A 19,899-nucleotide genomic window follows, 5' to 3' on the forward strand; every position below is an offset into this window, starting at 1 on the left:
AGAGGGTTGGCCAATGCAGGCTAGGATAGTCCTTTCAGTCCCTGCAATGCTGGACTTCCCCCAGCACTGGACAGCATGTGCATCTGATCTTCAAGGGGACAGTTATTTTTAGCTATGACAGCATGGTCACTCCAAAATATTCATGGCTTACTTGACTGTCACAGGAACAGGAGTAGAATTTTTATTTTCTTTGTGTGCCATTTCTACAAAATCGATGTCAACTCACAAGTTATGGGTGAGTAACGAAGATAAAGAAGTCGTCTGTGCTCGTATGCCTTCACGCATCTTCCAGGAAATGAATCAAAAGAGCCCAGAATCAGAAGATCGGAAACCCACCCTTCCCTTTCTACCATTCAGCCAGTCCTCCCTCATTCCTTTGCCTGTGTTCACCCTCGATCCTTTTCTTGGTGTCCTGAAATCAGATAGGGGAAGCTGTGAAGAGGAAACAGCCAAAAAGTATTCAACTGGTGCTCTAGGAGCATGCCTTCAGTTGGTGTAATCAGGAGCAAGACTGTCTGCCAGAGGTCATCAGTGCAAACAGCTCATTACGACCATAGTTACATTTATTTTTAGTTGACCCCTAGAGGCTGTAATAATTTTGATGTTATCAAGAAGGAAGTAAAGTGCCATAGTATAGTAGCAAGCATCAAAGTCCTCATTCAGAGGAGGTGGAAGGATGGTTCCATAAAGCACAAGACGATCACAAGAGAGACCGCACTGTTTCCTGTCTGAAACCAACAGTTTCCTTGACCTCTCCATAACCTTAACTGTGTGTTTATTACTGTAGCCATGCCAACCTGGTCCTCTTACCATTAGGAATGACTTGTTTTAATGTCTGAGAAGATTCTCAGTCATCCTGCTCAAGCTGAATCATGGGTAACTGGACTTGGTTATAGAAACAAGACGTTTCACCTCATCCAAGCGGCTGCTTCAGTTCTTTGTCAACCCAAACCATGACTGCTACATAAACCTAACCATGTGTTAACCATTTTTGTAGCAAAACAACAAAACATTACAGAATTTCTTTACTGATAGGTCAAGAGGGCATGCAATTGGTCAAGCTGATAGTAAGCATCCTCTGCTGGATCAAAATGCAAACTACTTCAGACAGTCGGATATGATTGTAGACTGTATAATTTGAATTCAAACAGGTCATTACACCTACATACACTTTGGAATGAGCAAATTTCGAATAACAGGTGAGACCCCTAATGATGACAAAGGTCTACTACAGGGGTGTCCAAACTTTTTATCCCGAGGGCCACATACAGAAAAAAATACGAAGGTCTGGGCCACTCACGCCGCCACGCCCCCCTGCACTGGAGCGGACTGATGACAATCGCGTCGCTCAGGGCGGGGGGCGTAACGGTGTTAACTGAGAAATACAATACAGTGGGCCATAGTCCACAGTACATTACATTTAGCTGACGCTTTTATCCAAAGCTACTTATATTAAGTGCATTCAAGGGTACCCGAGGGTACAAACCCAGAACAACAAGAATCAAGAAAGTACAATTTCTTCAAAAATAGAGCAAAACTACAATAAGTGTGTATAAGTAAGTACCATTTCAGTGCTACTTAATTGTTAGTTTAAAAAAATAATAATAATAATAATAATTTTTTTTTTTTTTTCTTAATTTTTTTTTTTTAATTTTTTGAGGCGGGCCAATTTAAAATGGATGGCGGGCCGCAGATGGCCCGCGGGCCGTAGTTTGGACACCCCTGGTCTACTACCATATAAACCTGTGGGATCCCATAAGGCGACTAACGTTGCTATATACAGTCTATGTATGGGACAGACAATTGAAGTGAAATGATACTTTTAAAACATGAGCATGACTTTAAAGTACATGTTTAAAAAATAACCTTACATTTCTTGTTGCTGTTTATACCAAGCTTTAACTAAACAATGTGAAAGATGTGTTGCTGAGTTGGTTCCATTAAGCTGCCATATAATAGAGATCCATCACTGTGCTTATCATAAGAAAGAAATTAGTAAGTCAGACTACCTCAATTTAAATGACCACAGCAACAATTACTATTAATTACTTTAATAGTTCATGGTTAATACTCTTGCTTAAATATTTCCAGACTTTCTCTGAGGCAAATGCAATCACATTTGGACAAAGAAGTATTTTTCATTTTCTTTTGTTTACAAACAGTTTAGTAAATGCAAGGACGGTCACGTCGCCCTGGGTTTGCACCATGGTTACTGATCTTGCACAGGAAGAACACAGATATTCTCTTCAGAACAAAAACGGCTCAGGTTGTTAAATGCTCTTCATATCCGTCTAGCGTCTGTTGTTATTCCAACACTGGGGACTCACTTGCTATGCATCGGTAATTCTAGACAATCTCTTCAAACTGTCTAAGATGTCCACATTGTGTAAATTCTTGCAAATCAACTTTTGTTTAAATAACACAGAGCAGCCAGATCTCTACCAGCTATAAATGTCAGTCTCTCAATATCACATTAAAACCTTTTAAACTGTCAACTCTCTCACAGCCAACATTTGAGAATTCTCAGAAATCTCATAGGCTTATAGCTTCATTCAAAGCAAACATATAAGCACTATTGGTTTTAATGGGACCATGAGGCATAGAAACCCACAACACCCATAAAGGGGGAAATGCCTTGACTAAACCACTGGAAAAAGAGGAGGGGGGGTGGTGTTTCCAAACCTCTGGGGATGTCATTAATAGCCATTTCATTTAGTTTGATTCATTACAATAAGCAACTTCCTGATGCGAGGAACATTCATAATGGCACAGTCCATATGAAGAACCCAGGGGTTGTTACAACTCTGCTTTTAGACTGAGTGTTATTTTGCCGTGATCAAACACATGCAGCAGTTCCACACTGCAGTGAAAGCCCCAAGTTGCCATCCATGCACAGCTGCAGTTTGAAGCAAACTATTATAAACATGTTAAACCCCTTCATACAAGCCACGGACCACAGACACGAGTTGCATGAACAATGGTTGAAATAAGAACCCGAGCAGAAGCAGACGACTTGGGTGGAGGGATTAGCAAAAGTTTGCCGGGAAACATTTGGGAGGCCTGGTGCGGTAAAAAGCTGTTTGTGAGACTCTTCTGTGTTGTTTTTAAGCAGTGCATTTCATTTCTTTTTTTCAGTAGTACTCAGTATAGGTCATCCACATGTTGCTGTTTGGAACCTCAACAATAGAGATGTTAATGTTGGCTCAGGAAGGAGGTTGTATCAAGTAGAGACCATAACACCAGAAGCACAGACCCACTGCTGACCCACTTTCCCACTGGCCAAGAGGCGCATCTCCACGAGTCACATCTCGGCTCATCAAACAGACCGGATCACTGGGATAACTACGCTATTAATATTGGGAATAAGAAGAAAGTCGGCCTTGCCACATTCCACAGGCCCCAAAAATCCCACATATTAACAGGGCCTCAGAACGAAATCCAATACTTGGCATCCCTTTTGCTCAAACCCAAAAACGCTACCCTGCCGTGTCAAATCTTGTTCTTATTTCATATGGGAGGGTCGTGCCAGAGTCGCAAGCTCTTAGTCTAATGGAAGACATGTTATTATATGTGTGGAAAAAAAACTTTTGGCACGAGCACAACCTCAGAGCTCAATACAATGACTCTCGAGAGGGAAGGGATGCTGGTCTTCCCAGAGACTCCACATTCTTTATAACACCTTTGAAAGCTTCCCTAAGGAGGGGATAGACCGTCACCATTAGTGCAGTACACTTAAACTGATGCTGGATATTTTATCTGAGTGGTGAAAGTGGCAACTTTTGCACTTTAAAAACAAAAACACTGACTCACGGCTGCGCTTCCATACGCTCTGGTGCTAACAACAAAACTCACTGGTTAGCTCAGCAGTTCAGCGGGAGATGTGTTTGTCAGCTCGCTATTGTTTAGCTTCTCATGCTTTGCACCGAGGTTTGAATATGTCCATCAATGTCAGCAAGCCGACCAGGGCGCTCCATATTGTGCATTGTTAAGCTATTAATCTTGCCTGGGTGAGAGGTCAACAGCTGCAGCGGAGAGGACAGAGGGCTTCTGGGTAATGTCTGGAATGCTCTTCGGGGACAGTTATAGCAACTCAGATAGGGGCAGCCCTGTGACATGACCAATATTTTTTTCTAAATAGCCTCCAGTAATACTGCATTGAACTGAGGCACTGTAAAAAACAAAAAAGATATGCTTACACATCATAAGCCCAGAAAGTGTGTCACTGGCACAAATACAATGGTGCCATTTGACACACGCTCAGTGTGTGGACTTCCAGTAAAGGAGAGGAACAGCAGCTTCTCTCCCACAGTCTCCCAGAGTTGTGTCCGTCAGACACTGTAACTACTCTACTGCTAAATACTACATGATGATAATCCCATCAAAAAGATCAGATAGTTGAATTTAAGCAGCTTTATAGACCTCATCCCCATTTTCCCCCTCTCCGTCCCTATTCTAATGAGGAAGCATTTGAGCTGCCAGTCAGCAGCAGGGCTGAAGCGATAAAAGGCCGACCGTCGCTCACCAACTCGGCCTCGCACTCCCTCTAATCCTGAGAGAGCAGTTCATGCATCCGTAATGGTCGATAAAATATGAAAAGCCCTGAGAGCGCTGACGGCAGCAGAGGGTGGGTGTGTGTGGACTCACACACAGTTTGTGTGTGTGAGTCCACAGCTTTTGTTAATGCCTGAACTGAAATTGCACTGAAATTTAGCAATGTCACTCTGCTTGACCCCTAGTGCACGTGAGTGTTTGAGCATTTCCAGCAGACCGGAGGGTAAGCCTTTAATGTGGCGGAAATGGATACTATCTTGTTCACATCACAAAAAGACATCAAAAGAAACTACACGGCACCATGACTGTAGGAGCTTTTTCACAAAAGATGAGGCATCCCTTTGGAACATTTTCCACCCATAAACCATCAGGCAAACCCTTAAGCAGGCACCCAAAACCAATTTCACAGGTGGAAATTTGGAGGGGTGGTGCTTGAACTTTCGCCACCATGGTTTCAACACATGCAAAGGATTTACAGTTTGGATGACAGCCTCTCAACCAGGATATAGGCAATGCTTCCACACAGGAAAGGAGGGCTTCATGATTCCTTCAAATGAGGAAGCCAAGGAGATAAGAACAGGGTGTTTATGTTGGTCTGAGCTGCCGCTGAGTATTGGCTTCCCTTGAGGAAAATGTGGAAGGTCTATTTAAAAAAAAGTGCTGCCAGCATCCCAAGCAAAAGCAGACTGTATTTAGGGGTAAGTTTAAGTCTGATTCCCCCAGTTCCTTATAGGGTTGAGTTGTTGCTGGGAGGAAATGTAAAGCATATATGGAATGTCTGGCTGCCGGACCACAACTTAGACCAGTGGGCCTTCTGTGTGATTGATGAACATGTATGATTGGCCCATGACGACGAAAACTAAATAAGCTTGACGCCTTCAATTCCTGACATGCCGTGCATTTCCTTAAGGTTTGGTCCAAGACATCACATGTTTTTTTGGGTGTAAACCAAATGTGGATTTCACTCGCCTCTAACTCCCTCCTCCGGCACTGCCAAACCCTGATCCATCCTTGAACTCATGGATGGATCATGAAATCACAATCTCTTCCAAAGAAAATGAACCTCTGAACAGCCTCAGCTAAAACCGTATCCAAGACTAGCACCAATATGCAAAAAAGCTCTGCTCATATAATGCACCAGCACACTCAGGGGTAAAGCAAGGCACGCTGTCAACACAGCCAGAGCAACAGCCCAAATATAAAGACTGCACACATTCTGTTTATGACCTATAAAGCCACCGTAGTAAAAAAAAAAAACGGACAATAAAATACAGACGTTCACACCAATTACAACCGCAGGAAATATGTGGAAACTTTATCATTTTAGTGGGATTAGTTTCCCCTGTTGCCCACCAGCTCCTCTCTTGCACAGCTTTCTACAGAGTCTACTGACTAATGTTTATTTTATTGGCTGCAGTAGTCTGTGTTTTCCTGGCTGAGCAGAGCAGGAGGACGCGGTGCATGGGCAAACTGTGTTCGCACATAAACATCTGTAGCCTGTCGTGTGGAGGGAGCTCCTGCAAGGTGAACAGTGCAACACCGTATCAGTATCAAGATCAAATATCTCTCTACTTACCCACTTCAGACGGGCTGCCCTGAGAAATGGATTGTCCCTGAGAAACGTCACCAGCGATGGAAAAATAAGGATTCTCTCAGTAAAGCAGGTTTAGAAAAAAGGTTTGAAAGTGTTCCTACATCCTCTGGATTTTAACCTCTCATTTGGCCATTTAAAAAAAGTCTGATGTTTCCCGGCTAAAGCTGCTGCATTTTTTCTGCTTCCCCTCTCTGAGCTTCTGAGCCGTGCTCAGGATTTCAGCTGACTGTGCTGGGAGCCGAGCTGTTGACACTGTCACAGCTCTCGCTCTCTCTCTATCGCTCGCTCTCTCTCTCTCTCTCTCTCTCCCCCGCTCTCTCTTACCCCATCCCTCTCGTGCTCACTCTCATGTTCTGTCTTTAGATCACTTGCCTGCCCACCCTCCCGTTCTGGATTCCGACGAGAGAGCGATGGATTTTCTGTGGAAATACACGCATGTGTACAGTACGTGTGTCTGCCTGCTGCGTCAGGGCCATGGAAGAGGGCAAGATGAGAGGAAGTGACCCACAGCAACCTGTGCCTCACACCCCTGTCTGCAATCCCTACTCCACCCAGTGCATTCCCTCACTGGGCAGACTGTTCATGGGGTGGATATCAGACACAACGCCCAAAAAGGAAACCCCTTTTCCTGTCATGCCTTTTCATCGCCAACATGCATAAAAGCACACACGCCCATGCAAGCGCACACAAACCAAATATGGGTTCCTCCATTAGGAATTACCCTGTGACCCACACAGGAAAAGGATTTCCCTGAAGTCCAATCAGTTTTCATTGAGAAGAGGTTGAGACGGGATGCTCGATTGTATAAAGTTCTGATGGCCTTGTCAACTTCACACCATGAGCTGCGTGTGTTTGTGTGTGTGTATGTGTGTTCGAGTGGGGGGTGGTCAGCAGAAAAGGCCACACCACAGGATCTGTGAAGTGGAATTCAAGTATGTTACCACGACATAATGAGGGGTCTTCAAGTGCAAACATTAGCATAAAAATGTCAAGAGTCCTGCTGCACTGACCTGGACGCAGATATGACCCCTGACCCCACAGAGCTCCAAACAGATGAGAAAATCAACACCGTGAAATGAAAAACAAGACGTTGTGAAGAAAAACGGAAGTGCAACATTTCCGAGCACTGCACTACCCAAAGGTTATTGAGGAATTTAAACACCTGCAGCTTTTTTAACTTACATAACTGTGTGTGGACAAAAGGTCTACACGTCAAACACAGAGACCTTAAGACATCACCGGCAATCTCTGAACCCAAAGCTGATGGATCAATGCAAATTCCATGACGTTTATCTTTTCTCTTTACTGATGAACACTTTGAAGACAAGGGTCAAATGTGAATTGATTTTAAAGAGCCTCACGCTACACTATTGATTCCTGCTTTGCTTGTATAATGTGCATTTGCTGTAGATAAGGAGCTCCAAACCGTATTTTAGCTACGGAATTTAACCTGAAGGACAATATCAGTATCAGGGTATCACAATAAAGTTATAGCAGAAGTTTACTCTCCGTTGTCTGCAGGGTTTCCCCCATCATTATGAGACTTAGGCAAAGTGTCTACACATTTCAGATTAGCACATAAAACAAATTAATGGACATTTACTATGCTAAGATAGGACCCTTAAATAAGACAATAAAAATGGAGGTGGTCATATATTTCCAGATTTAACAATAAGGTGTTTAATGATTATGACAGATATTGTTTTTAGAATTAAGTCCGGAAAGTGAAGCCAATACAGAATTGGCTGAAACCTGTATTCTCTCAAATGACCAGCAGAGGGCAACTGCCCTGGTTGCAATAAGAAAGTGTGTTGCGTTTTTTTGAAGTCTCAATATGTTTGCAAGTGTTTACTAGTCTGTCTCAAGAGAGCCTTTCAGAGTTAATCGGCCTTTAAAGTGTTTGGTAAGTCCAGTTTAACATGTGCTGCTTCCGAGGAAATAAATTCATGACGAGTGAAAACAAGTTTTTAGCTTCTCTCGATGATTCAGAAACTTCACAGGAAATCTGTCAGACAGCCAAGAATGAGGCCTGTCACAGATAATGAGCTCAAGACTACTGAGGTGTCAAGACTGTTGACTGTCTGAGAAAATAATTAGGAATGTGAATGACAGATCGATCGGCTCAGTACAGAGATTCAGCAGCCAGGAGAGTGAGCTGTTGACAGACGTCGAACTCGAACAAAGATTTTGGAAAACAGCCAAATGCTGTTACACTGTCAGATGGTTGTGAGAGAAAAATAAATCAGTGTGATCACTCACAAAAAGCACTCAATTCATCGGTGAGTGTATTTGGTTCACTTTCCCTCTCACTAATGTCTGAGTATTTCTGTGACAAGCAACACAAGGTGTGTTTTTATAAATATGTAATGACGGTGGTTTAAAATTATGTCATAATGCATATTTAATGCATACTTTACACAATGCATAATGTCCAAACACTCCAACCAAACCACGGCCTCAGACTCACTCTTCCTCTGGCAGAGCTGGGGCAACACAGAAATTACACAGTACATTAAACAGAAAGCAGACAGAAGAACACACCTTATGTTCAGCATGCACTTGTTTAACCAATATGGCCAGGAATAGACCACCTCACATCTGTTGATGGATACATTGGTGGCACCATCTATCATAACAAATTGGTAATGGGCAAAGGTCATTTTATCACCAATCTTTACCCGGAGACAGCCTTATATCACTCCCTTCCACTGTTTTTTTCGTTGGCAAAGGTGGAATTCCAATTGAACCCATACATTTTTATAATCTTCCATTAGCGACTACTCTCATTAAAACACAGAAAAGAGTTGGGGAGCTGTAGTGTTGCATCTTTGCACTGCAACTACAGGTGCTGTGTTAGCTAATAGTAACAAATAGTACAAGGTTATTTTTTTCCTTCTCGTCCGACTCAAGTCAGTAGGTCATCAGTTGTATGCGAGTCTGGACCTCTTGTTGGCTTTCCCCTTCCACCAGTCTCCTGTTCTTCCTCCTCATTTATTTTTAAATAATTGGGTATAGGCAGCTTTGGATGATGGTAGCAGCTAAACAGATTGTTTTACCAGCATCATGTGCACATGAAAAGTGCAGGTATGGAAGGACCGGCTGAGCAATTTCAACCACATCGGTGAACCAAGTACTCCTGCTGAAAAGGGCACAAAAAACAGCTTCATGATATTAATGCACTCACATGCATCTGAGATTTTACCTAACACACTCTCCAAATGGTTGTATATGCACATTTTAATGGAGCTTCATGTCCATAAAAATACCACATTCAGAAAAACATAGCCCATAAACGAGGACCCAAACCACCGTCCATTCTCAGGCATTTCAACTCACACACAAAGAACTGCAGCTACCGATATGACAAAGAGTAAGGAGGAGTCATAATAACATTTGTCATTTTTCTCTAGGGACAGAAGACAGATGACACCAAGGCGCTGGCGGTAATGCCAGGGTGCATTCCTGAGCGAGCCCTCAGGACAAATACATTTAGCCCGAAACCACCTTATCTCCTTACAACCTCTTTCTTTCTCTTTCTGTGCAGCATCACAGTAAAGTTAGCATCACTTCTCTCACCTTCTCCGGTGTAATGTCTTCATTTCTAAAACAAAGGAAGGATTCCTGAGGAATGGGCTGAGCTCATGCTCCAGTGGAGCAAAGTGCTCTTCAGCTAGCCCTGTATCTTCCATCACAGCCTGGTAATTACGGCTAACTGACGCAAATTGAGTGGGCTAGCCGTGCTTGGGATAAACATCATGCCTCCTTTTAAAAAAGGGGGGAAAAAGGATTCAGAGGGTATGTTTGTTTTCACTTGTCTTGGACAACATGCGTTTTTACAGAGAGAAAGCAAGTAAGAGGTTAGACACTCATTTTCAACTCCACATTATCACTCAGTATGCCAAGGAGAGGACCACGGGTCACGGCCTTCACAGACTTGTCTCGGTGAACTCCCACTGCCCTCGGGTAATTCCTTTAAAACAGTGAGGCTGGTATTTACCCACAGTGAATCACACTGCATGGCAGATGTCATGTCTGATTAACCAGCTGCAGAGCATGTTAAGTGAGGATGACACTCTAGGTAGTGTGCTTTCCCTTTCCTCTCAGAGCCATGCACGATAGACACGAGGCTTCAGACTATCTCCCAGGCACTTGTCAGTCAGCTGGGTGAAGCTCACTGAGCTGCCCATCCAAAACCCTCCTTTATCCACAGAGGAAGCAGATTCAAGAATCTGTTGAGAACTCCTGGCAGTGATCTTTCAAAAACAAAACCAAAATGCACCTCGACAGGAAAAAGTACAGGACCAACAACCGGGTGGATAACAAGGGCTAAGTTTAGTCAAGGGGGAGCAGCTGAAAGGAACTTGGCACTTGGTGCAGAGTTGGACAAAAGGTGAATGGAATACTGGACCAGAAGATTTGGGACACCCAAGGTGGTCTCCTTCAGGTTCATGAAGAACACTTTCTCCTTTAGACCTCTCATAAACAGTGGACGTGATAACAGACAGACAAACAGCTGGAGGAGAGGCCGTAAAGAAGGGTTTAGACCTCCAGATATTGGCATGTGAATCTGTCTTTCCAGTGTTGTGACTGAAGAGAAGTCCTCCTCGGAACCGGCAGCTGCCAGAGCTAACATGGCAAACAGTCATGTTTTACGACATGTTGTTCCATACTGTATTATTTAGGGGTTTCTTTTGACCAGGCAGCTCTTATTTAAGTTTGTTTTGTTTAGGCGAGGAATTCCTTGTGACAGCACTTTGCACACAAGCATTTCTTTCACGCCCGCACAGAGATAAATTGCCACTGAGAAAAACACCGCCACCATACAACGCCTGAACTCTTGACAGCATAAACACGAGGGCATATTTCTTTTATACACGCTCTAATTGTATGTTAGCTAGATATCATGATAGTGGGGTATACTATCCATTTTTCAGAGGCGTGCAGCAGAAAAATAACCCAATGACAGTAAAGCCATGACCCATAAATCTAGTTCTTATCGGGACATTCCTTCCAGTCTCAGATTTACTCACTTGCCTTAGAATTTCTATTTTCTACTTCTAGAATCCACTATTGCTTCACTAACTATTCCTCTTTCCTCTCTTCTATTACAAATATGCATCAACCCAACAGCGTTTTCAGAAACAAGTGCTTTAACAGGATTAGCACTAATTTGTGCTGAGTGGGAAGAGCTTTTGGGGTGGTTTGCAAAAGTACTGGGTATCTGAATGGTTCTTTTGTCCTCAAGGCAGACTGGGCAGGGTCAGAGGTCACCTACCAGCCTGCTCCCACAGTACCTCTGCTGTCTGCCTGGATATGTGCCATCTAAATGCTGTCATGTTTGGACAATGGTCCAACTTTCTGCTGACTGACTCACGACAGCTTCATCATGTTGACCAATGATGTAATGGCATTGATCTTTGGGCATTAACGCTGTTACTATTTGGTCTTTGGATTATGTCAGAATAACTTTGCAAACGCTCAGCTTTGCCCTGAGAACAGACACCTTCAGATTTTGGAAATATGAAATCCAAAGTAAAGAAAAGGGCCTAGATGAAAACCATGCTCTCAGTACAACACGTCACTTCTCAGCTCTGTTTTTAAGCTACAGTGAGTCCAGGTGTGTAAACTGTAAAAGGGAGAACAGAGACGGACAGAGAATACTCCTGGGAAAAAAAAGAAAACTGAAATGGAAGGGCATTGCTCTTTTCCCAAACGCTCCCATTCAAAAGCAAGGTCTATATATTCCAGTTGTTATTACACTGACGACATGGGGACTGCTCTCCACAGAGTGCAACTTCAGCTGTACAGCTGACGGTAAGATTTATCACCACTTCTATCCTGCCATTCAAAAGAAACTGCTCAAAAGCACCTGGACTGACAGCGAGATCCGTCTTTGGCGAACACAGACTCAACCCCAGACCGAGTTCTCCAGCTGAGCTTTTTCCAGGTGTAAGAATGTACCTTCTTAAAGTCCATTCATAACAATGTAAATCAAACTTTTACGTCCCTAGGAAGCATTGCACATGCCCATGTATGGTGGAGTGTGTCAGGGACGTCTGATTGAAAGTCCCATTCTAAACAGTGCAGTTGCAGGGGGTACACCCAACTTGTATCGGACACACACACACACACACATGGTCATGGCGGTCTTGGTGTCTATGAAAACATCTGGGAGTCATCTGTCGTGCTAAAGGAGGCCCCCCTTTGAACAGGTGCGTGTCTGCATCCATGGCCCTATGGCCCTTTGACTTGACCCTTGAGCTCTTGCTATGGTTGGGGAACTTGTTGAACCCAGTGGCTCCATTGGACACAGACGGTTCTGTCTGAATAACCAAGGTCATGTAACCTGAGACTGATGGTGGCGGTCATCTGGGGGTATATTCGCTGCTCTCTAATTACAGCTTCAAACAAACATTCGCTCTGATTTTTGATCAGGTAATGATAGGCCAAGGCCATGGAGCTACGAGGATTAGCTGATGTCATGACGTGCAGAAATAAACAAAACAGACTTGTAATTATGTATTTATAAAGGCAGTGCCAGCAAGAGGCAAGCTAACCTTTGAAACAAGTGTAACAAAAAAAAAACGATTCGGTCCTCTTTCAAAAGATTTTTATCACAAACCAGAGGAAGTGGATTCTCAAAAAATAGACAACCAATTCTGCTCACAGATGCTTCGCTCCAGCTCGACCATAATGGGTGCAACCGCCCGAGCTAAAGCCACACTCTACACCGAGCTCCGCTGCTGAAAATATATATCAAACTTAATCCCTCTGTTTCTCTTTCTTGGTACATGAAATGCTTGGAATGATGACCTCGCTGGGTGTTGCACTGAACTGCACCGAAACTGTCTCATGAGCCCTCCAGAGATGACAGAATAATAACAAACGCTTCCTGTTTATCTCAACAGTGGGTCAGAACAGTCTGTCCAGAGCCGCTGTTCATTCCAAAGCAAAATCCAGTGGTTATCAAAACCTTAACGTCGTAAGCAGCATTCTCCAATTCTGACAGCAACAGGGACATACTGCTAATTTAAGCAACACCAAGGTAACAGTCGACCTTTGACCCGACAGCCTCGCTAAGCACACATGCCTCGTGTCCCGTCCAACCACACAGCGAGTTTGTTTGTGTGTCCAGCTGCCTCTTATTTGGTGGGAAGATACAGACATGCTGTTACACTGATTTACCATCACCCTCAGTTAAGTAGCTCTTTGCCACATCCTGTTCCCCAGCTGAGAGAGGGGCTCCCTAAAAAGTTATACTACATTAGACAGTTCCATGGACTAGGCTGCTGTCCGCTGGGTCAACATGCCCCCTCAGTAGCTTGAGAGGAACTGAAGGGTCCTTGAGATGCTGATAAGCAACACTCCGCTCTGTCTGCAGGAAGCTGTAAGAACATATGTAGAAACACTTTGTGAGGGGAGATTACACCCAATAATTGATAAGAACCCGATCTTAATTTTTCCGTTCATTCTTTCCCATCTATCTCAGAGTGCACAAAGAGATATCACATCTGTAGAACAACCTGTCCTTCACATCTGCTCCTGTTCTGCACTGTTTAACTGTCTAAACCATATGTAGATAAAACATTAGAAGAACAACTAGTACTATTAGATACTTGGATACTGGATACTACAACTAGATGGACGACATGACTGTTCCCCAAAAGTGAAGCCAAAGTGTATAGGTTATAAACCCTGCCTTTTCTATGTTAGTGGATGAGATATGGCCCAAACTAAAAACTCAAAGAACACACAAAATATTTTTTTCGGTTTCTGTCAATTTAGGTAGTTCTAATCACACTGATATTTGTTAAACTGCTAATACTTCCATTAAGTTTGTTTTTTATTATTTATTTGATACTATGACAACCGGATGAAAAGTCAGGATTGACAGCTGATACTCTCTCACGATAAGACTTTGAGGTAAACTCATTAGAAATGGTGCAATTATCGCCAAAAGAACTATTGCAGTTTAGTTGTGCACAGTTTTTCTGTTAAACACACCTTTTCTTTGACCTCAAAATGAATAAGCTAATATTTTGGCAAGGATATTGTCATTATGACTGATAGTTAATAGGCAAACTATGAAAATTAAGGGTTAGGGTTAGAGTTTACATTGCTTCAACATGCTGTGAGGTTTGTGTTTGTGTAATTGAGTGATTGAGTGAATGATGTGACTGTGGGAGCACACGTGTATCATCTTCACCCGTGTCTGCTCTGAGTGACAGTGTGAATACATATAGCTCCCTGCTGCATGGAGGCGTGCCGGGCCGGCAGAGGTGGAGGGGATCGCTGCTGAGGGCGGCCATTGTGCGCTGATTACCCACAAGAGGGGTAAATGATGGTGTTGATTAAATCCAGCTGAGCCCAGGGCGGGCTCCTGGAGCGGCAGGCACACGTGCCGCTGAAATGCATCTGGCCTCTCGATGACACACGCTGACAGGCCGCTCCTGCATACTTCATTCTCTCAGCCTTTTCTGCTGATAAACACACACCTATAAAGCTTGTGGAGCCAGGCTCACAAGCACGTCTCTCCTCAGTGAGGTTATGCCAATGCTCATTAACTAAAATCTTAACTCTCTAAAACCATACTCGCTACACTACATACTTTCCTCTGACTAATATTATTCCTGTAAACCAGAGGCCGATCCTTTTGTCTCTTGACAAAGTAAAGCTGCTTTCAGACAGACCAGTAGCTCAGCGTGTGTTTAAAATCCTTTCAGTGAGAGATGCAAGACCTTGCCCAGTGTTGTGGCATCTGATAATCCTTTCATCAAATTAATCTGTGACTGGACTTTATGGATCATGTTTCAACACTTTCATGCGTGTCGTACCAGTACATTACACAAGGCATCCACCTTTGCTGTTTTACTGTTCTTCTGTGGTTGTATGGGAAACAAAGTCTAGTTCAGGTCAGGTAAGGATTGTGAATAAACATGAGCATGAAAACATTAAGAACTTTTTCTGTATCAAACCAGACCACAGCCTTTCCCAAACATTAACCACGTGCTGTGAGAGCCTAAACATGAACATTAAAAACGTAAATACTGCGGCAGCAACTACATGTGGATAATGTATTGGAAGATCGGATATTTTGGCAGACAGTAAGTACTCTGTGAACGTTTCACTGATGCAGTTTGCATCAACATATTTTAGACTTGCCAAATGCATAAATATGTGCTGTTGGGAATTAGGACGGGACGCCTCCTTACACTTTTTTACTTCAGACGTGGTTAGACCGCACTTTACGCAACATACCCCAGTCTAAAAGGCCCTTAAGGAGTAACAACACGCCTTCAGTTTTAGCTCTGCGTTAATCTGGTCCTCACAACTACAACACAAACACACACGTATTTGTATTGGATCAGGAGTACTCGTAGTACAACCTCTGCCCACCATCGTGAGCTCTGTATCCTCAAGGACGTTTTAACTGCATTCATGTGTAGCATCCAGCATCGTCCAGGCCAATTCCTATAGACATCATGTAGTCACTATATACTGTATTCATTCAAATGCAGTGCAGATGTTTCCATACCCATGCTTCAAAAATGCAGAGCGGTGCAGAAATATGAGTGCAGGTTAAGGGCGGAGAAACGCTGTCACACTATGAGCAGCTGTCCCATTTGTAAATCCTAAACAGGATGAAAACCTGACCGGAAAAATAAAAAAAATTGAAAGCCTTGACCTCCGTAGTACAAATCTGGCTTAATCACATCTGCTCTGGCGATGCACAATCAACACACATTGTTTCGATTACATGCTATTTAAGTTAAATGGTCAGGTTGGGCCTCTAAATTGTTGTCCCATTGCACGCTGCAACAAAAATGTGGGTCAGCAAATTTGTTTCCCCTCTGTTGCTTTTCCTCTCCCTGCATCTTAATTTCCTTCGTAGAACAATGAGTCTGACATTTTTTTTTTTACCTCCTGAGACCGAAAGAGCTGTAGTGAGAGCTGGCATTATTATGACCACAATGGTCACTGTGGTGCACGGAGTCAGTTAACGCACCCGCCCTCCAAGATGCATGGTGTTGATATGAAGTCTGGAACTCACTGACCTTGCTTCATAACCCCCATGTCTTCCTTTTATACACCGCTCAAAGCAGCCATTTCAATAACCATGAGCATTGATTGGAAGGAACGAGGGAGCGGATCGATGAAGAACAGGAAAAAGGGCTCAAAAGCAACTCGATGGCCTTCTGCCGTCAGCAGCCTCTGCTTTTGAGTGGCACTGTTCTCCAGGGGAGACAAACCGGCTTACTCAGCCTCGTGTTCTACTTTCATCTGAGGCAACTGTGAAGAAAGGGAAGCAAAGCCGAGCTGGAGAGGTGTCTGCAACTGTTCATCCGAACTCCAACACCGCAGCTAAAAATACACTACAGTAGGAGCTCTGACAGTTGATACGCCATTACTTTTGAAGATTTTAAGTAGAAGTGAAATCTAATGAGAAAAAGGAGGCGAAGATAAGTCTGGGAAATGTACTGCACATTGCTGACCAGTGGCCAAAAGGACGAGACAGATTTATGACCGGCATCTGTTTTAATAATTTGTCAACTGGGCTCTAAGTGAGTTTGCTACGTACGTGTGAGTTCAAATCTATGCAAGACACAAATGAATCACAGCGGGGGTTTCTTAGCTTCCTCCGTTCTTTCCTGGGCCGGGCCTCTGATCAGAACAGCGATTTTCCTCTTCCTCAGGATCCTGGATGGAATGTCAGGAAGGCAAGGTAATGACGGTTAGGGTGTGTGTGATCCTTTTCATTCATGTGTTCTAAATGCACGTGTTTCCATTCAGACTGGGGTTCAAAAGTCTGACACCAGCGGGAAACCAGTGTAAGACTTGAGGAAGTGGAGGACGTGTGTTCATGTAACAGTGAGTTATTGTCGTAGAACAATGTAAGACGTCTGATTTCTGCATATAATTCAGCCAATGTTGAGAAAATTCATTGACATTCATTGGATCTCAGTGTTTCCGTAGCATTACTGCTCCATATTTCGAACCAACACTTGTGTGGGCTGCTCACAGACCTCAACGGTTGTATTTGTCTCTGGCTGAAAAGGTGGAAAAATGGACCAGATAGAAAAATACGGCTCCCTCTTGCTTATGTGGCTCCTGCGCCCTACTGAGGAACTGCGGGAGCGCCATCCAAAGGGTGAGAGATAAAGAATGCACTAGATTTCCTGCCTCGCGGCACAGCTCTCCCCGAGCATCGCCCGGTTTATGTACTGCGGCCTGTCGCCAAGGTAACCTGGCAGTGAATCGGGGCGCAGTGCAAGAGTGGGTGTGATCCAAAAGAGTGAGAGAGACAGAGAGAGAAGGAGCTGAGGCAGTTTTAGAAACAGACCTGGTGTAATTTTTGAAAAAGCGATTTTTATAAGGAAAATGATTCATACAACACACTTTGAAATATATTAACCTCATGTTTTCATCTTTGTATTTGGAGCTGCATCATTCTTTCCCTCGTTGCTCTCAATCATGGTGATACTGTGTTGCTTAAGTCCAAGCTTTGTCTTTTAATTGACTTAACAGGAGTCTTATGGAAAATCTCCTTTAATTCTCATTGACTAATTGGATTTGAGTCATTATTCCCCCAATATTTCACCGAGGCCTTTAAGTTGATATAAACAAATTAACTTCTGTCACTTCCTCTGCCTCCTGACATTCAAGAACCACTATAAAAAAACAAATAATTAAATCACTGTCCATAATAAAGCTGATCTCATGCGAGTGTAATAGCCCGGATCACTCAAGCAGTTAATTGTGCATTTCAGGGATTTTGTGTGGTGGGGGTGAAGTGTGCATCATTTGATACAGCAGCATTAATGTCTGCACCGAGGGTCCAGTCTCTCTAATACCTCTAATCCACCCCCTGCTGCGTGTGTAGATGTGGTCAAGAGCATGGTTACACTCTGCCACTGTGTTGTTGTTCCCCTTCCCCTGATGATCGGTCTCCTACATGGCACAGCTAATTCCTCTGGCTGCTGGACAATGGGACAGTAGGGGGTAAAGAAAGAGGGGGCTGAACAATGATGATGGAGGTAGACGGGACATTAAGAAGCCATTTCTGAGATGGATCACTGCCTGAGGGCTCCGATACGGCATGAAAAGGGGCTTTTGAAGACAATGAGGATGTCATTCCCTGCATTCAGCGTGTGCCTTAAAGACTCAGATGATTTGGTGCACAGGTCAATGGCCTTTAGTTTCTCTATCCATCACTCCATTACTGACAGGCTGAGGACCTATCCGCACACGTGCAAGCGGATATTGTGCAGAGATTCTTATTTCTGTATTCCTGGCATTTCCTATTGAGAACTGTCTTAAAAAGGAAAATACACTCTTGACTTTTAACTTCACAACAGAAATGTAAATACAGGTCACAGAAACCGGTGCAAAAAGCACATTTGGTCTTCTCTCAATTATCTAAACCGTTTATCCTTTGAGGGTAACTGGAGTCAATTCCATCTGACATTCGGCAAGAGGCGGGATACACCTGGTCAGGGCCAACATACAGAAACAAAACCATTCACACTCACACTTATGGTCAATTAACCTAACCCCAAGGAAGCTGGAGTTCCCAGAGAAAATTCCATTGAGAGAACATGCAAACGGGGAAAGACCCCTGCCAAACTGGGATTTGAACCAGAAAACTTGCTTTGAGGAAACATTGCTGACCACTGCAGCACCGTATAAACCCCAGGACATTGGTGCTACATCTAACTCAATGACTAATTCGTCAAAAGCACAATTGGAGTCGAGTTAGTAATTATATGGGGTTTGAAATCAAAAAAAAGATGAGGCCTTGCTTGATATTTCCAAACAATGCAATCTCACATTTTGCACAAGCAAGTCTTCTCTAACACACAAACATAAATAATCCTCATAAACACAATGCAGAGTTATACAGACACTATCCAAAAATAACCTGCTCTCCATGGTTGCTAGGAAATGCTCGGGTCATCTGAGTTTCTCCTGCTGGCTTCTGTGATTTGTTTACCCCCACACTTCCTGAATGCTGATGGCAGATAGTCTTCTGGTTTATACAAGCTGAAGGAGAAGGAAAACAGCACAGTGCTCCAAGAGGCTACCGTACGATGCGAAGGAGGATGAAGAGGAGGAGGAGGATAGGAAGCCGGGCAGTATTTTGGTAACCAAGGGAACAGCACAAAGGGAGTCACCTGATGTCTACATGTGATATACGCCACGAGGGAGTGATGGAGCGCATGTCGGAGGAGGATGACGACTATTTTAGCAGGCTTCCTCCCCACCCCGTCCAAAGGAAAGCTTGACTCTACATGAGTACCTGTGTTTCACATCAGTATTGATCGTGCCATGCACACAGGAAAACCCCAAAGAGCAGGTCAAGAGGGAAAGTTGGGGCTACCGTTGAAGTTGAATGTAAGAATAACAGACGTAGAGAGGAGAAGAAGGGGGCTGGTCGAGCTTAGTTATGATGGAGAGCATTAACAGAGGCTAAATCTGGAAAAGAGGACAGTTTATAATGTAGCACAAATAAACGCCTCGCCTTTCAACAGTCCATTTGAAGTTCACTGCCAGTGCAAACCTGGGCAAGATCAATCTGCCTCTCTCCGGGGGGATAAAAGCAAAAGGCCCCATTTCAACAAGCCTCTCCAGGGACAGACCCCTATTCATGGGATCACTGAATGCTTTAGTTGTTGCCAACATGCGGTCTGTCACTCCGTGAAAAGGGAGTTTTTGAAAAGAAGTTGCAAGGGATGAAGGAATTATGGCTCGACTCC

General features: G+C 43.7%; 1 protein-coding gene across 1 annotated transcript in view; it reads right to left on the reverse strand.

The window, feature by feature from the left end:
• Nucleotides 1-6,345, reverse strand: part of daam2 (dishevelled associated activator of morphogenesis 2) — a 77,399-nt gene extending 71,054 nt beyond the window's left edge. The window contains exon 1 of the mRNA XM_061083281.1: nucleotides 6,128-6,345. The gene's annotated coding sequence lies outside the window, so the exon portion shown is untranslated. The remainder of the gene's footprint in view (nucleotides 1-6,127) is intronic.
• Between the last annotated feature and the right edge of the window lie 13,554 nt (nucleotides 6,346-19,899).

Source organism: Limanda limanda, chromosome 12 (genome assembly GCF_963576545.1).
Source record: "Limanda limanda chromosome 12, fLimLim1.1, whole genome shotgun sequence".
Lineage (NCBI taxonomy): Eukaryota > Metazoa > Chordata > Actinopteri > Pleuronectiformes > Pleuronectidae > Limanda > Limanda limanda.